A 15,132-nucleotide genomic window follows, 5' to 3' on the forward strand; every position below is an offset into this window, starting at 1 on the left:
GATAGATGCTCCATTAGCCTTCTACCATCAAATCCATTCTGAAGAAAGCATCCTTAACTTAGCACGGTGACAATAGCATCAGCGGGTGATGACATCACGGATAACCGTGTTTCTGCCCTTGATATTGTCATGAGCTATCTTCCATAATTGATATCTCCTGCCTTAGGGTTTTCTTCACAAAACTTTGAGGTTTCTAACTCTCCATGATCGGTCCTTCTCCGATACACCTTGATCTCAGGTATTGGCGGCTTCCTTAGTCTGCCAAGTTCCATAAGGGGTGCCTTCCTAGGTCATACAAATCTGGAAAATTCCACAGGGCCTTCAAATTCCCCTAGTCTTCGGAGTCTTCAACCGTTGTAGTTTCCATCATTATAATATACGGTAAATCCTCTTCATTCCGATGTGGTCTTAGTGGTCCCATATCTTGTACTTCTTGGAGTGGCCTCATCAGTCAAATCTTCGAGTGGTCAAAAGGGGAAAAGGGTATAGTCTCACTAAAAAGGAATTTTTGAACAAGCGCAGAAGAGAAGAGAAGTAAAAGATCTTTTGAAAATGAAGTTGTAGAGAAAATCTTTCCTATGGGCTTGCCAGTTTCTAGGGGTCACGTCCTACAGTCAACATGTGCTCTAATACCATCTTGTAGCGACCCGACCCGAATGGATCAAGTCTCTATGCTTAAGTGTCATCCCTGGATCGGTATGCTGACACACACAGTACTCAAGGATTTATAACAGAGGTAAATCACATGTATAAAATAACGTAAATACTATTAGCTAATCCAAATAGCGGAAGTAACAAGGTTGTGGATTCCCATCAACACCAACAGCAAAGTTGAGTGTAGAAATCGTAACCCTAACGTATCACTTACTCGTCGTAAGATTCCTGCAACATGAGACGTTGCAGCCACAAAGGGTCAGTACATTGAATGTACTAGCAAATTCACACCATAGAGAGAAATGATGAACAATGGCTATCACTACATGCATATATGGCTGGTGGAAAAGCTCTATGGTTATAAGGTTTTTGCGAAAAGCCAATTTTTCCATACTGCAAAGGAATAAATTTTATTTAACTATCATGGTGGTTGTTAAACATTGAGAATGGTTGACAGCATTCTCAATCCCAATTAAGTAACATCATTAAACCCAACAAACTTAATTTAAAGTAACATGATGAGATTCACATGATAATCCAGGTACTAGATACTCAATATGTCCATAACCGGGGACACGGCTAACCATAATTAGTTTATACACTCTGCAGAGGTTTGCACACTTTTCCCCACAAGACTCGATCTCCTCCGTTGGATTTCTCGCACTTCATGGTGTTTGAGAAACGGATAACCGAGACACAGTCTTTCAGAAGCTTTAGCACCTTACGACCGGGTAGACCGTTACACCTACTTTCCCCTACATCTGCTAGTCTACCACTGTAAGAGTTCACACGACTTACTCAACTATGCTAGAGCCCATAATAGCTTGTGGCTGCACACGGAAGTTTCTAGTATGAATAATCTCATGATCCCTTTGAGTTTGGGTGGCGGTCCATAAAAAAAAGGCAATCCTGGAATACCCAGGTGCCTAGACAGGCAATCGCTGGAATACCCAGGTGCCTCAATCCACCCAGATGTGTGTTAAAGTTTCCACCTTAAGTTGAACCATTAATTAACAATCTCACATCTGTCATGAATACTCTCAAACCCAATCCATGTCTACGAGCATAGCATGGCAATATAAGCATAACGTAATAGTAACTCCCAAGGTTTGAATGCAAGGCAATAGGTTCCTACCTCATCAACTACTTCCCAATACCCACATGTTATCAATCCAATTCATGCAATGTTTGAGGTTGAAACTAATGCATAAAAACTAGGTATGAAAGGAATATGATCAAAGTGTGAACTTGCCTGCAATGTTGATGAAGATGATTCGCACTCATAACTCTTGATAGTTCTACTCGTCACACTCCGGTCAATCTATCGTAAGCAAGCAATAGTAACCACACATAAGCAATCACTCAAAATATCAGAAAGATCGAAGAAAACGATTCGAAAAATTTCAAAACCAAGCAAATAACGCTTGCAACATAAAACAATTTCTAACAGTACCAAAATTATGTGAATTTGGCCTTATCAGAAAGTTTAGGTCAGGAGCTTCGATTTGCAAAAAGAATCAACTCAAACGGAGCTACGAAACTCAAGTTATGATCAAACAAAGTTTGAATACAAATCTGGTCTAATTCAAATTTTAAAATTTCAAAAACATGTTTGGGTTGGATTACTGGATAGAGGGGATCATAACGAAGAAGTGGGCGTTGGTATCGTTGGATTTGGACAAACGAGTAAAAAGTTATGGCTATTTGAAAAATCAGGGCCAAGCTGTTTTATGGGGGGAAAAATAGCTACAGGCTAGGGTCTAATGTATAAATATGTAGACTAATTAATAATCTAATTATTTTATCGTATTAGTCTAAAAATAATAAACTACGGAAGTATAAGAAGAAAAAAACAAAGAAAGATACCTTTATAAGGCAGAGAAAAAACAACTTTGGAGAGAAGAGAAAATTTCTGGAAGTCGCGCCGGACAGAAGAAATATATTTTTCTTAAATGAATCTAGTCAAACCAAAATATTGATTTAATCCGAACCGGATGATTTTTGGAGGCTCTATGGGTCTATATTTATTGATGGAAAAGAGGCTTAAAGGTCAAACGCTAGGCAATGTGGGACTAAACGTAGATAAAAATATACGAAATAGAGATGAAAAAAGGTGAGCGGCTTGCATGGGCCTAAAGGCCTTCGGCCGGCCTCGCATGGGCCTAAAGGCCTTCGGCCGGCCGCGTGCACGCTGCGGCTGTAGTTTTTTTTTTTTACAAAATTTGGCCTAAGAATAAGAAAAGAAATAAAAAAATAAAAAGGCTGGCTGGGCCTGACCTATTTAAGATAGAAAAAAACAATGGAACGCCAGAAGCTACTATACTGCGCATGTAGGCGATAAATAAATATGGGCCGCACGTACAGTTTTTTTTAAATAATAGAAACAGAAGGAAAACCGAATAACAAAAATAAAATAAAAATTTTATATAGGCACATTATATGTCAAATTTTTCAGAAAAAGATTTTCTACGACATCAACATTTTTCTAGCATTAAATAAAATACACACAAATTCTAATAATTTCAACAGTGCTCCTGCTCTAATAAGATCCAACAAAATCATTTTAAAAATACCAAAATGAAATCAAATTTATTTCTCTCCAATTTTTTGTTGTAGGGAATCATGTTACCCTATTTTCCATGTATTTTAGTTTTGGATAAAAATGATTTGAATAAAATCAAAATAACTCCAAATTGAAAAATAATTCCAAAAGACTTTGAATTTGATCCTTTGAAACTCCCAACTCATATTTCATATAATTTGAAGAAGTCATTTTATCTCCTCTCGTGAAAATCATTGAGTTGCATAAAGTTTCAGAATTGGAAATATTTTCCAAATGAAATTCAAACATTTTCAACACCCCTTGTCATTTAAATAAATGGAAGAAGTCATGTCATCTTCTCTCCAGGGTTTCATGGTGAAAAGAATTTGAATTCACGGAGATCACGAATACAAAATGAAAGTTTGGGAAAGTCCTTTTATTCTCTCTCATTTAACTTTCAAAAAGGTTTCGAATTTCACTCAATTTCACACAATCAATCAAATCTATCTATTTATTATAACATTCCAAAATTTAGAATTTTGGGATGTTACAAACGTACCACCCTTAAAAGGAATCTCATCCTCGAGATTCGGAGAGGCTTGAAAGAAATAGGTTAGGTTCGGGGTCTCTTCAAAATTTCATCAATCGTCTCCGGGGTCTGGGTTGCTACCACCCTTAGAAGCATGGTTACGGTTCCATCAAAACTCATATACTCCATTTTTATTGTTGACGGGGCCGGTCTTTCAAATTCTCGTGAAAATTCCTTCTCTGGGCTCTTCCGGTAGTGGCATAACCTTTACCGCAATTCTTCTGTCCTTTCATGTTGGTAAGGTTCTTCCATGACTGTGTCTTCTTAGCTGACGGGTCTGGCGCCAAAACTAAACAACTATCGACATCTCATGGCGGTAATCCAATTATGGTTTCTCCCGCAGGAAATGGGTCTGGGTTGATCCTCACCGTATAACCTACGGTTGGCAAAAGCTTCCTTGTACAAGGGAAAATACTTATACCATTCTAAGGTTTAAACAAGGTTTAATATCGTCGTCTCTCTACTATAGGTAAGTCACTCAGATTTACCATCCCATATAGCAAGGAGAATAATAAGAGTAAGTCGGTATGGTGATCAATCCATCCCGCACCCAAATCATTACCCTGTATACGGTTTAGTGAATCTCGCATTCTAACACTCGGTCATCCTCACAATCATTGGAGAATTTCTCTTGTCCATGAACTGCGTTCGGAATAATCCATTGATTCTGCAAGCCAAACAAACATCTATCGTTCCTTCACAACTCTCAGGTTTTGCGTTACTCCTATAAAATTGTCTGCCGAAAAACGTAACTTCTTCCAGGATTTTTCCTTCAGCAAGAATGTGCTTGCTTCTTGGCAGGTCCTGGGGCCTGTGGGTTATGGCCCATCTCATCACTTGTAAACCTTGAACTTATCCTCTGGGCAACTTATCGTTATACCAACATCCAACTTCCAGCTTCCTAGTATACTTAAAATCCATCCAATTGTATTGTCTCCCTTCCTTCTATTTGTACAAGACTAAGACATGATTACTCAAACTCATCATGGGGTTATAATCGTTCCATAATACCAACATCATACCTCCTTTATATCCAATAGTAATTCATCTCTTCATCCTATCCCACATACCGAGATAAAAACTTACCTATGAAGTCCATATTCCACTTCGTGGAACATCATTATCCTTTCCAGGGTCAAGCGTCCTTACAGGGGACCTGACAGTCCTTCGGGTGACTCCAACTTGTTGGCCACTTCTCCCATACGCTCCAAAACTCAGTATGGTCCTACAAATCTCGGGGCTAACTTTCCCTTAACTCCAAATCATTTAACTCCTCGTAGAGGGGACGAAGACGTGCTCTGTCTCCAATCTCATAGACTACCTCCTTGAGTTTTTGAGTCTGCATATCTCCTCTGCCTGTACTAAGCTACCTTCAGTCTATCTTGAATCAACTTAACATTCTCTTCTGACTCCTTCATCACATTTGGTCCAAACAACTGACGGTCTCCAACTTCATCCCACATAGTCTTGGGGTATCACACATATCGAGACAAAACTCATATTCATTTTGTCTGAAATCCACTCAGTGGAGTATCCTTATCTTTTCCAGGGGTCAAGGGTTCTTACAGGGTACTACCACCCTTAGAATGCACAAATCTTCCATAGACCATATTTCTCATATCCTCAGAAATGGTCAAAATCCTTCTTCATAGAGTAACAACTCATAAAATTCATATCAGTACCAACGATGCTAACTTTATTCACTCTCAATTGATTACAATCTCTCGCTTTTCCATTACATGTCTCAACTCAACACCTCAATATAAAAGAAAATGTTCTCACTTCTACTACTCCATTTCTTTTGTTGCAAACTCAACTATCTAGCACAAGTTTCCTTCTCCTTTGGGCATTCTCTGGCAAAGTGCCCTACTCTATTACAACGAAAACATATTACTTCTGACAAGTCTCAAGGTTTCCTTTTTGGGCAACTGCTGAGGTAGTGCCCTGACTCCTTGCACCTGTAATAGGTGATATGACTGAAGTCCTTTCTGGTATCCAATCTACTTCTCTTCTTGGACTGTTCTGTTCCAATCATGGATTCTATTTCTTGTGGGTCATACTCTACTTCCTCCGTCGGGAATTCTACTAGATTCCCCATTCAAACAATTTTAGGAGATGTGTCCTTCTTCTCCACATGAATAGCTAGACTTAGTGCAGGGTTTACTCGGGTCCTCTTTAGGTGTGTCCTCCACCTCTTCCCTCATCACAATTTCTTCTAAAATTCCCATAAGGGCTCCTTTCTACCAAAGCATAATCATGTTCATAATCAGAGGGGTATTAATATGCATATAGGATCTGAACATATGATCTTCCACCAAATAAACCAACTAGCATCAACTACAAGGAGTAATTAACACTACTAGCAACCTACTAGCACCAATCCCGGACTTGGAGACAAGAATTGGATACAAGAGATGAACTAGGGTTTTGAGAGGAGATGGTGCTGATGAAGATGTTGATGGAGATTTCCCTCTCCCGATGAGAGGAGCGTTGGTGATGACGATGGCGATGGTTTCCCCCTCCCGGAGGGAAGTTTCCCCGGCAGAACAGCTCCGCCAGAGCCCTAGATTGGTTCCGCCAAGGTTCCGCCTTGTGGCAGCGGAGTTTCGTCCGAGAAGATGGCTTATGATTTTTTCCTCATCGAAAGACTCCATATAGCATAAGATGGACATCGGAGGGCCACCAGGGGGCCCACGAGGTAGGGGGCGCGCCCAGGGGGGTAGGGCACGCACCCACCCTCGTGGGCAGGGTGTGGCCCCCTGGTGAACTTCTTGCGCTCAGTATTTTTTATATATTCTAAAAACGTCTTCCGTGAAGTTTCAGGACTTTTGGAGCTGTGCAGAATAGGTCTCTAATATTTGCTCCTTTTCCAGCCTAGAATCCCAGCTGTCGGCATTCTCCCTCTTTATGTAAACCTTGTAAAATAAGAGAGAATAGGCATAAGTATTGTGACATAATGTGTAATAACAACACATAATGCAATAAATATCGATATAAAAGTATGATGCAAAATGGACGTATCAGTCTCACATCAACTAGGCGTATTAATGGACTATGGAGATGCCCATCAATATATATCAATGTGAGTGAGTAGGGATTGCCATGCAACAGATGCACTAGAGCTATAAGTTTATGAAAGCTCAAAAAGAAACTAAGTGGTTGTGCATCCAACTTGCTTGCTCATGAAGACCTAGGGCATTTGAGGAAGCCTATCGTTGGAATATACAAGCCAAGTTCTAATTCCCACTAGTATATGAAAGTGACAACATAGGAGACTCTCTATCATGAAGATCATGGTGCTACTTTGAAGCACAAGTGTGGTAAAAGGATAGTAGCATTGCCCCTTCTCTCTTTTTCTCTCAGTTTTTTGTTTTTTGGGCCTTCTCTTTTTTGGCATTTCTCTTTTTTTTCTCACATGGGACAATGCTCTAATAATGAAGATCATCATACTTTTATTTACTGACAACTCAAGAATTACAACTCGATACTTAGAACAAAATATGACTCTATATGAATGCCTCCGGTGGTGTACCGGAATGTGCAATGAATCAAGAGTGACATGTATGAAAGAATTATGAAAGGTGGCTTTGCCACAAATACAATGTCAACTACATGATCATGCAAAGCAATATGACAATGATGAAGCGTGTCATAATAAACGAAACGGTGGAAAGTTGCATGCAATATATCTCAGAATGGCTATGGAAATGCCATAATAGGTAGGTATGGTGACTGTTTTGAGGAAGGTATATGGTGGGTTTATGGTACCGACGAAAGTTGCACGGTACTAGAGAGGCTAGCAATGGTGGAAGGATGAGAGTGCATATAATCCATGGACTCAACATTAGTCATAAAGAACTCACATACTTATTGCAAAAGTCCATTAGCTATCAAAACAAAGTACTACGCGCATGCTCCTAGGGGGATAGATTGGTAGGAAAAGACCATCGCTCGTCCCCGACCGCCACTCATAAGGAAGACAATCAAACAATATCTCATGCTCCAACTTCGTTACATAACAGTTCACCATACGTGCATGCTACGGGAATCACAAACTTTAACACAAGTATCTCTCAAATTAACAACTACTCCACCATCATGACTCTAATATCACCATCTTCATATCTCAAAACAATCATAAGGAATCAAACTTCACATAGTATTCAATGCACTTTATATGAAAGTTTTTATTATATCCCTCTTGGATGCCTATCATATTAGGACTAAATTCATAACCAAAGCAAATTATCATGCTGTTTAAAGACTCTCAAAATGATATAAGTGAAGCATGAGAGTTCAACAATTTCTTCAAAATAAAACTATCGTCGTGCTCTAAAAAGATATAAGTGAAGCACTAGAGCAAATAACAAACCACTCCAAAAGATATAAGTGAAGATTAATGAGTAGTCGGATAATTATACAACTATGTGAAGACTCCTTCTCATAAATAAAACTTCAGATCTTAAGTAATTTATCCAAACAGCAAGCAAAACAAAATAAAATGACATTGCAAGGATAGCACATATCATGTGAAGAAGCAAAAACTTAGGCTCAACCAAAACTGACCGATAGTTGTTGAAGAAGAAAGGTAGGATGCCAACCGGGGCATCCCCAAGCTTAGATGCTTTAGACTTCTTGAAATATTGACTAGGGATGCCTTGGGCATCCCCAAGCTTGAGCTTTTGTGTCTCATTAATTCCTTTCATATCGCGGTTTCCCTAAATCTTAAAAACTTCATCCACACCAAACTCAACAAGAACTCGTGAGATAATTAGTATAAATCCATGCTAAACCTTATCATTCTCTACTGTATAAAATCACTAAAATTATAATTTGACATTGCGTACTAAATGCCTCTGCATATTTAAGAGTCCTATCCTTAAATAGAATCATTAAACAAGCAAACATATGCAAACAATGCAAACATAACAGCAATCTGTCTAAACAGGATAGTCTGTAAGGAATGCAAGAGGAATCATACTTCTCTAACTCCAAAAATTCTGAAAAATTACCACACTGTAGATAATTTGTTGTTGCTGATTGTCTAAAAATTTCAAGATTTTATCATGTTCTGATTATTCACAAATATTCAAAACATAACAACAAACTTTCTGTTTTTAAAACAGCAACATATGGACTTGCAAAATAAGCATGGTAAAGGCTATACTTGACCTTTTTATTGAAGTAAAAGATGCAAAATATTACTCTAAATAAAAGCAAGAAAATCCTAATAAAATAAAATTACGTTCCAAGCAAAACACATATCATGTGGTGAATAAAAATATAGCTCCAAGTAAGGTTACCGATGAACGAAGGCGAAAGAGGGGATGCCATCCGGGGCATCCCCAAGCTTAGGCTCTTGGTTGTCCTTGAATATTACCTTGGTGGTGCCTCGGGCATCCCCAAGCTTAGGCTCTTGGCACTCCTTATTCTGTAGTCCATCAAAACTTTACCCAAAACTTGAAAACTTCACAACACAAAACTCAACAGAAAACTCGTGAGCTCCGTTAGTATAAGAAAGCAAATCACCACTTAGGTACTGTCAAGACAAGATCTATAAGTTTTCTCACATGATGCCTACTGTACCATATCATTTCTACAATTTATATTAAGCAATACAAGCCAAAGAAACTAGAAAACAAGCAAACTATGCATCGAAAATAGAATCTGTCAAAAACAGAACAGTCTGTAGTAATCTGGTGATTTCGAATACTTCTATAACTCCAAAAATCCTAATAAATTAGGAAGTCCTAGGAAATTTATTTATTAATCCTCTGCAAAAAGAATAAGTATTTTATCGCGCTTCTGTTAAAAATGAAACTAATCTCCTGGGCGCAAAAGTTTCTGTTTTTCAGCTGGATCAAATCAACTATCACCGTAAGCCATCCCATAGGTCTTACTTAGCACTTTATTGAAACAAAAGGTATGAAACATGATTACTACAGTAGTTTAATCATGTGAACACACAAAAACAGTAGGGGTAAATATTGGATTGTCTCCCAACAAGCGCTTTTCTTTAATGCCTTTTTAGCTAGGCATGATGATTTCAATGATGCTCACATAAAAGATAAGAATTGATACATAAAGAGAGCATCATGAAGAATATGACTAGCACATTTAAGTCTAACCCACTTCCTATGCATAGGGATTTTGTGAGCAAACAACTTATGGGAACAAGAATCAACTAGCATAGGAAAGCAAAACAAGCATAGCTTCAAGATTTTTGACACATAGAGAGGAAACTTGATATTATTGCAATTCCTACAAGCATATATTCCTCCCTCATAAAAAATTTCAGTAGCATCATGAATGAATTCAATAATATAACCATCACATAAAGCATTCTTTTCATGATCTACAAGTATTGAATTTTTATTACTCTCCACATAAGCAAATTTCTTCTCATGAATAGTAGTGGGAGCAAACTCAACAAAATAACTATCATGTGAGGCACAATCCAATTGAAAGTTAAAATCATGATGACAAGTTTCATGGATATCATTATTCTTTATAGCATACGTGTCATCACAATAATCATCATAGATAGGAGGGATGCTTTCATCATAATAAATTTGCTCATCAAAACTTGGGGGACAAAAATATCATCTTCATCAAACATAGCATCCCCAAGCTTGTGGCTTTGCATATCATTAGCATCATGTATATTCAAATAATTCATAGTAACAACATGCAATCATGCTCAACATCCAAAGATTTAGTGCCAAACATTTTAATACATTCTTCTTCTAACACGTTGGCACAATTATCGGAATCCTTATTTTCACGAAAGACATTAAAAAGATGAAGCATATGAGGCAACCTTAATTCCATTTTTTGTAGTTTTCTTTTATAAACTAAACTAGTGATAAAACAAGAAACTAGAAGATTCAATTGCAAGACCTAAAGATATACCTTCAAGTGCTAACCTCCCCGGCAACGGCGCCAGAAAAGAGCTTGATGTCTACTACACAACCTTCTTCTTGTAGACGTGGTTGGGCCTTCAAGTGCAGAAGTTTGCAGGACAGTAGCAAATTTCCCTCAAGTGGATGACCTAAGGTTTATCAATCCGTGGGACGCGTAGGATGAATATGGTCTCTCTCAAACAACCCTGCAACCAAATAACATAGAGTCTCTTGTGTCCCCAACACACACAATACAATGATAAATTGTATAGGTGCACTAGTTCGGCGAAGAGATGGTGATACAAGTGCAATATGGATGGTAGATATAGGTTTTTGTAATCTGAAAATATAAAAACAGCAAGGTAACTAATGATAAAAGTGAGCGAAAACGGTATTGCAATGCGTTGAAACAAGGCCTAGGGTTCATACTTTCACTAGTGCAAGTTCTCTCAACAATAATAACATAATTGGATCATATAATAGTCCCTCAACATGCAACAAAGAGTCACTCCAAAGTCACTAATAGCAGAGAACAAACGAAGAGGGTATGAAACCACCTCAAAGTTATCCTTTATGATCGATCTATTCAAGAGTCCGTAGTAAAATAACATGAAGCTATTATTTCCGTTCGATCTATCCTAGAGTTCGTACAAGAATAACACCTTAAGACACAAATCAACCAAAACCCTAACGTCACCTAGATACTCCAATGTCACCTCAAGTATCTGCGGGTATGATTATACGATATGCATCACACAATCTTAGATTCATCTATTCAACCAACACAAATAACTTCAAAGAGTGCCCCAAAGTTACTACCGGAGAGTCAAGACGAAAACATGTGCCAACCCCTATGCATAAGTTCACGAGGTCACGGAACTCGCAAGTTGATCACCAAAACATACATCAAGTGGATCACGTGAATATCCCATTGTCACCATAGATAAGCACATGCAAGACATACATCAAGTGTTCTCAAATCCTTAAAGACTCAATCCGATAAGATAACTTCAAAGGGAAAACTCAATCCATTACAAGAGAGGAGAGGGGGAGAAACATCATAAGATCCAACTATAATAGCAAAGCTCGCGATACATTAAGATCGCGCCGAATCAAGAACACAAGAGAGAGAGAGAGAGATCGAACACATAGCTACTAGTACATATCCTCAGCCCTGAGGGGGAACTACTCCCTCCTCGTCATGGAGAGCGCCGAGATGATGAAGATGTCCACCGGAGAGGGATTCCTCCCTTTGGTAGGGTGCCGGAACGGGTCTAGATTGGTTTTTAGTGGCTACGGAGGCTTGCGGCGGAGGAACTCCCGATCTAGGTTTCTTTTTGGAAGTTTGGGGATATATAAGAGGCATTGGCGTCGGGAACAAGTCAGGGGGGTCCACGAGGCGGCCACAAGGTAGGGGGCACGCCCAGGGGGGTAGGGCGTGCCCCCACCCTCGTGGTGGCCTCGGGACTCTTCTGGTCCATCTCTCGTACTCCGTGGGCTTCTTCTGGTCCAACAATCTCCTTAAATTTTCAGGTCAATTGGATTCCGTTTGATATTCTTTTTCTGCGATACTCAAAAACAAGAAAAAAATAGAAACTGGCACTCGGCTCTAGGTTAATAGGTTAGTCCCAAAAATCATATAAAATAGCATATAAATGCAGATAAAACATCCTAGATGGATAATATAATAGCATGGAACAATAAAAAATTATAGATACGTTGGAGACGTATCAGAGCTCAATATGCAACGAGTTGCATATTGATGAAACACCACATTCAAATATTTAGTTCACTCTCGTTTATGAACAAGACAAGATTAAATGTTGGTTGGCATGGCAAGAGGTGAAGCATAATAAAACTACCTATCTAGGCAAGTTTAAATGAGGCCGGAAACAACAAACAACAATTCCGGAAAATCCCCATATGCATATTTTGAATTTGGTACTGTTCTGCCCTATACACAATTTTTTAGTTGTTAATCATGCAAAGTAATGCCACCATGTTAATCTATGCATTTTTCTACCCCATTTACATATAAAGTTTATTTAATTCGGAGCTACGGTTATTTAGTTATGAAATAAATCATTTTAACATGACATTTATGCAAATTAATGCAAACAACAAGTTAAACAATTTTAACATGGATGAAAGCAACATATTATGAAACTAGATGAAATTCTAAGCATTTTACATGTTTAAATTATTTTAATCCGATGCACGGTTTGTGAGATATTAATGCATGAACATGGAGGGTTTTTTCTGCAAAACTGTTAACTCTGGATAAATGCTACAATCGCAGCAACAAGGAAAAACATGATGGGCCGAATCTGGCAGGCTAGCCCAACAAGAGGGGAAGGAGCAGTCACCTAGTGGGCCCTGGCCCATTCGGTGGAGAGGTTGGCTGGAGCCGTGTGAGCGAAGCAGGGGAGGCAGGCGCGGGACGACGAGGAGGGGCGCGGTCAACGCGTTCGAGACAGGGGTCGAGAGCTGATCGACCTAAAGCAGGGGACGCAGGGAAGCAGGGGCGCGAGACTTGGCGCGATGCAGGGAGATGGAGGTCGACGGCTGCACTTGGCGGCAGGGACGGCTGGATCCGAGCGATGGGCGTCGAGGGCGGGTGGTTCTGGCTGGAGACAAGGCCATGACGAGGCGACCTCCTGTAGTAGAAGGCGGCAGCAACGATAGGGTCAAAACAGGTACGCGAGGAAGAGTAGAGGTCCGACGCAAGTGGCAAGGTGGCTACCTGGAGCGGTGCCTCAACCTCAAGCAGAGATCACGGTTTGGCGGAGTCCCGACGAGGCAGGGGTCGAACATAGGAGGCCGACCATGGCATCTTGGTTGGGGACGAGGAGGTCCTCGAGGCAGAGGCGCATGAGGCTCGGGCGGCCGGCGGCTTGGCTCCGGTGACGCGGGGCTGATGAAGAGTTCGGGCACAAGGGCGCCATGTGAGGGGCTCGGTCAGGATCGTCATGGGCTCCTACGGGAGAGAGAACGAGAGGTAACAGAGAGATGTGAGGCACGGGAAGAAGAAAGGAAGAGAAAGGCAGGGGCACGAGGTCCGGCCTGGTCTGTCGGCAGCGGTCCCCGGAGGAGGACGATAGCTAGCTACGGCCAGAGAAAGGAGGAAGTCATTGGGCGGCCGTGCGGTTGGCCTCCGATGGATTGAGGCAGAGGGCTCGGGCGAGGAACATGAGGAAAGTGGGTGGATTTTTGGATCAGGAGGGGATCCCGAGGTGGATGAGGAGCGGCGGCGGGGAGGGACAAACCTCCTAGGTTTTAGGGTTAGGCTAGATTAGGTATGAGGTTGGTTTATATATAGGATAATGAGTGTGGGTTTAGTCCGTCCGATCATAATCGGGCGGTCAAGAATAAATAGGCTAGGGGGTCCAATGGAGAAACCGAAGATATTTGAGGGATGTTTGAGGTTGATCCGGACCCAATGGTGACGACTGAGCGGTTCGGGTCCGGGGCAGTTTCGAAAGCGCATGCGAGGTTGCGAAGGGGGGGCATGGCTGTGCAGATAGGTAAGGTGGTCAAACAAGAGGGAAACGAGAACCCGGTTGGTCTAAGAAAAGTCAACTGAGACAAGGGGAACACGACAACTATGAACGGATGCAAGCTTTATGAAAACATGCAGATGCAATGCGCATGATGCGATGATGAAATGCAACGAACAAAATGAAATGCATGACAACAACGAAATAACTGGAAGGCTTCTGGAGCGTCGTGTGGTCGTTATTACTCTCCTCCACTTACAAGAGATCTCACCCCGAGATGTAGGGATGGCAACCGGAAGAGGAAGAGAAGAGGTAAAACTAAGTTGCTTCTTTGACAAATGAGTGAAACCACGAACCTTGAGAGGCTGAACAATTTGAAGGAAAGAATACAACGACGATGAATGAGATTGCAAACACTCTGTTAGCAAAGAGGAACAAGGAACATTACGAGAACCTTGTAGGTTGAAAGACATGAAACAAGAACTTAACGAACCAAAGAGAATATGAAACCACACCGGTAAAATGCGATAGCCAAGGAATAAGAATGATAGAATTTGGACAGCACTCCAGTAAAAAAAGAGAAGGAAAACTTGATAAGATAAAACGAACTTGAAAATAGAACACCACACTTCGGTGAAAAGGATAAGCAAGGAAAAGAACATGCTCTTTAAAAAACAAGGTGATGGGTGAAGAGAGCAACATCACAATGCCTCCGGAACGAAAGAATAGAAGCTAGATTGTTGGGATAAAGGGACAGAGAAGAAAATGACAACTTCTGCCCCAAATGAGCTTAGAAAGAAGGATAGAATGGAGTTGTTTGAGAAAATCAACAACAAAAGAATAAGCTTGTTGTGGGCTTATGGAAAACATCTCAAAATTATGAGGTGAAGACCAACCACTAATGGAATCAATTGATTTGATTGAGAGCACCAAAGAGATGAAAAACTT

The sequence above is a fragment of the Triticum urartu genome, chromosome 4A (assembly GCF_056163025.1).
Source record: "Triticum urartu cultivar PI428250 chromosome 4A, HENAU_Tu73, whole genome shotgun sequence".
Lineage (NCBI taxonomy): Eukaryota > Viridiplantae > Streptophyta > Magnoliopsida > Poales > Poaceae > Triticum > Triticum urartu.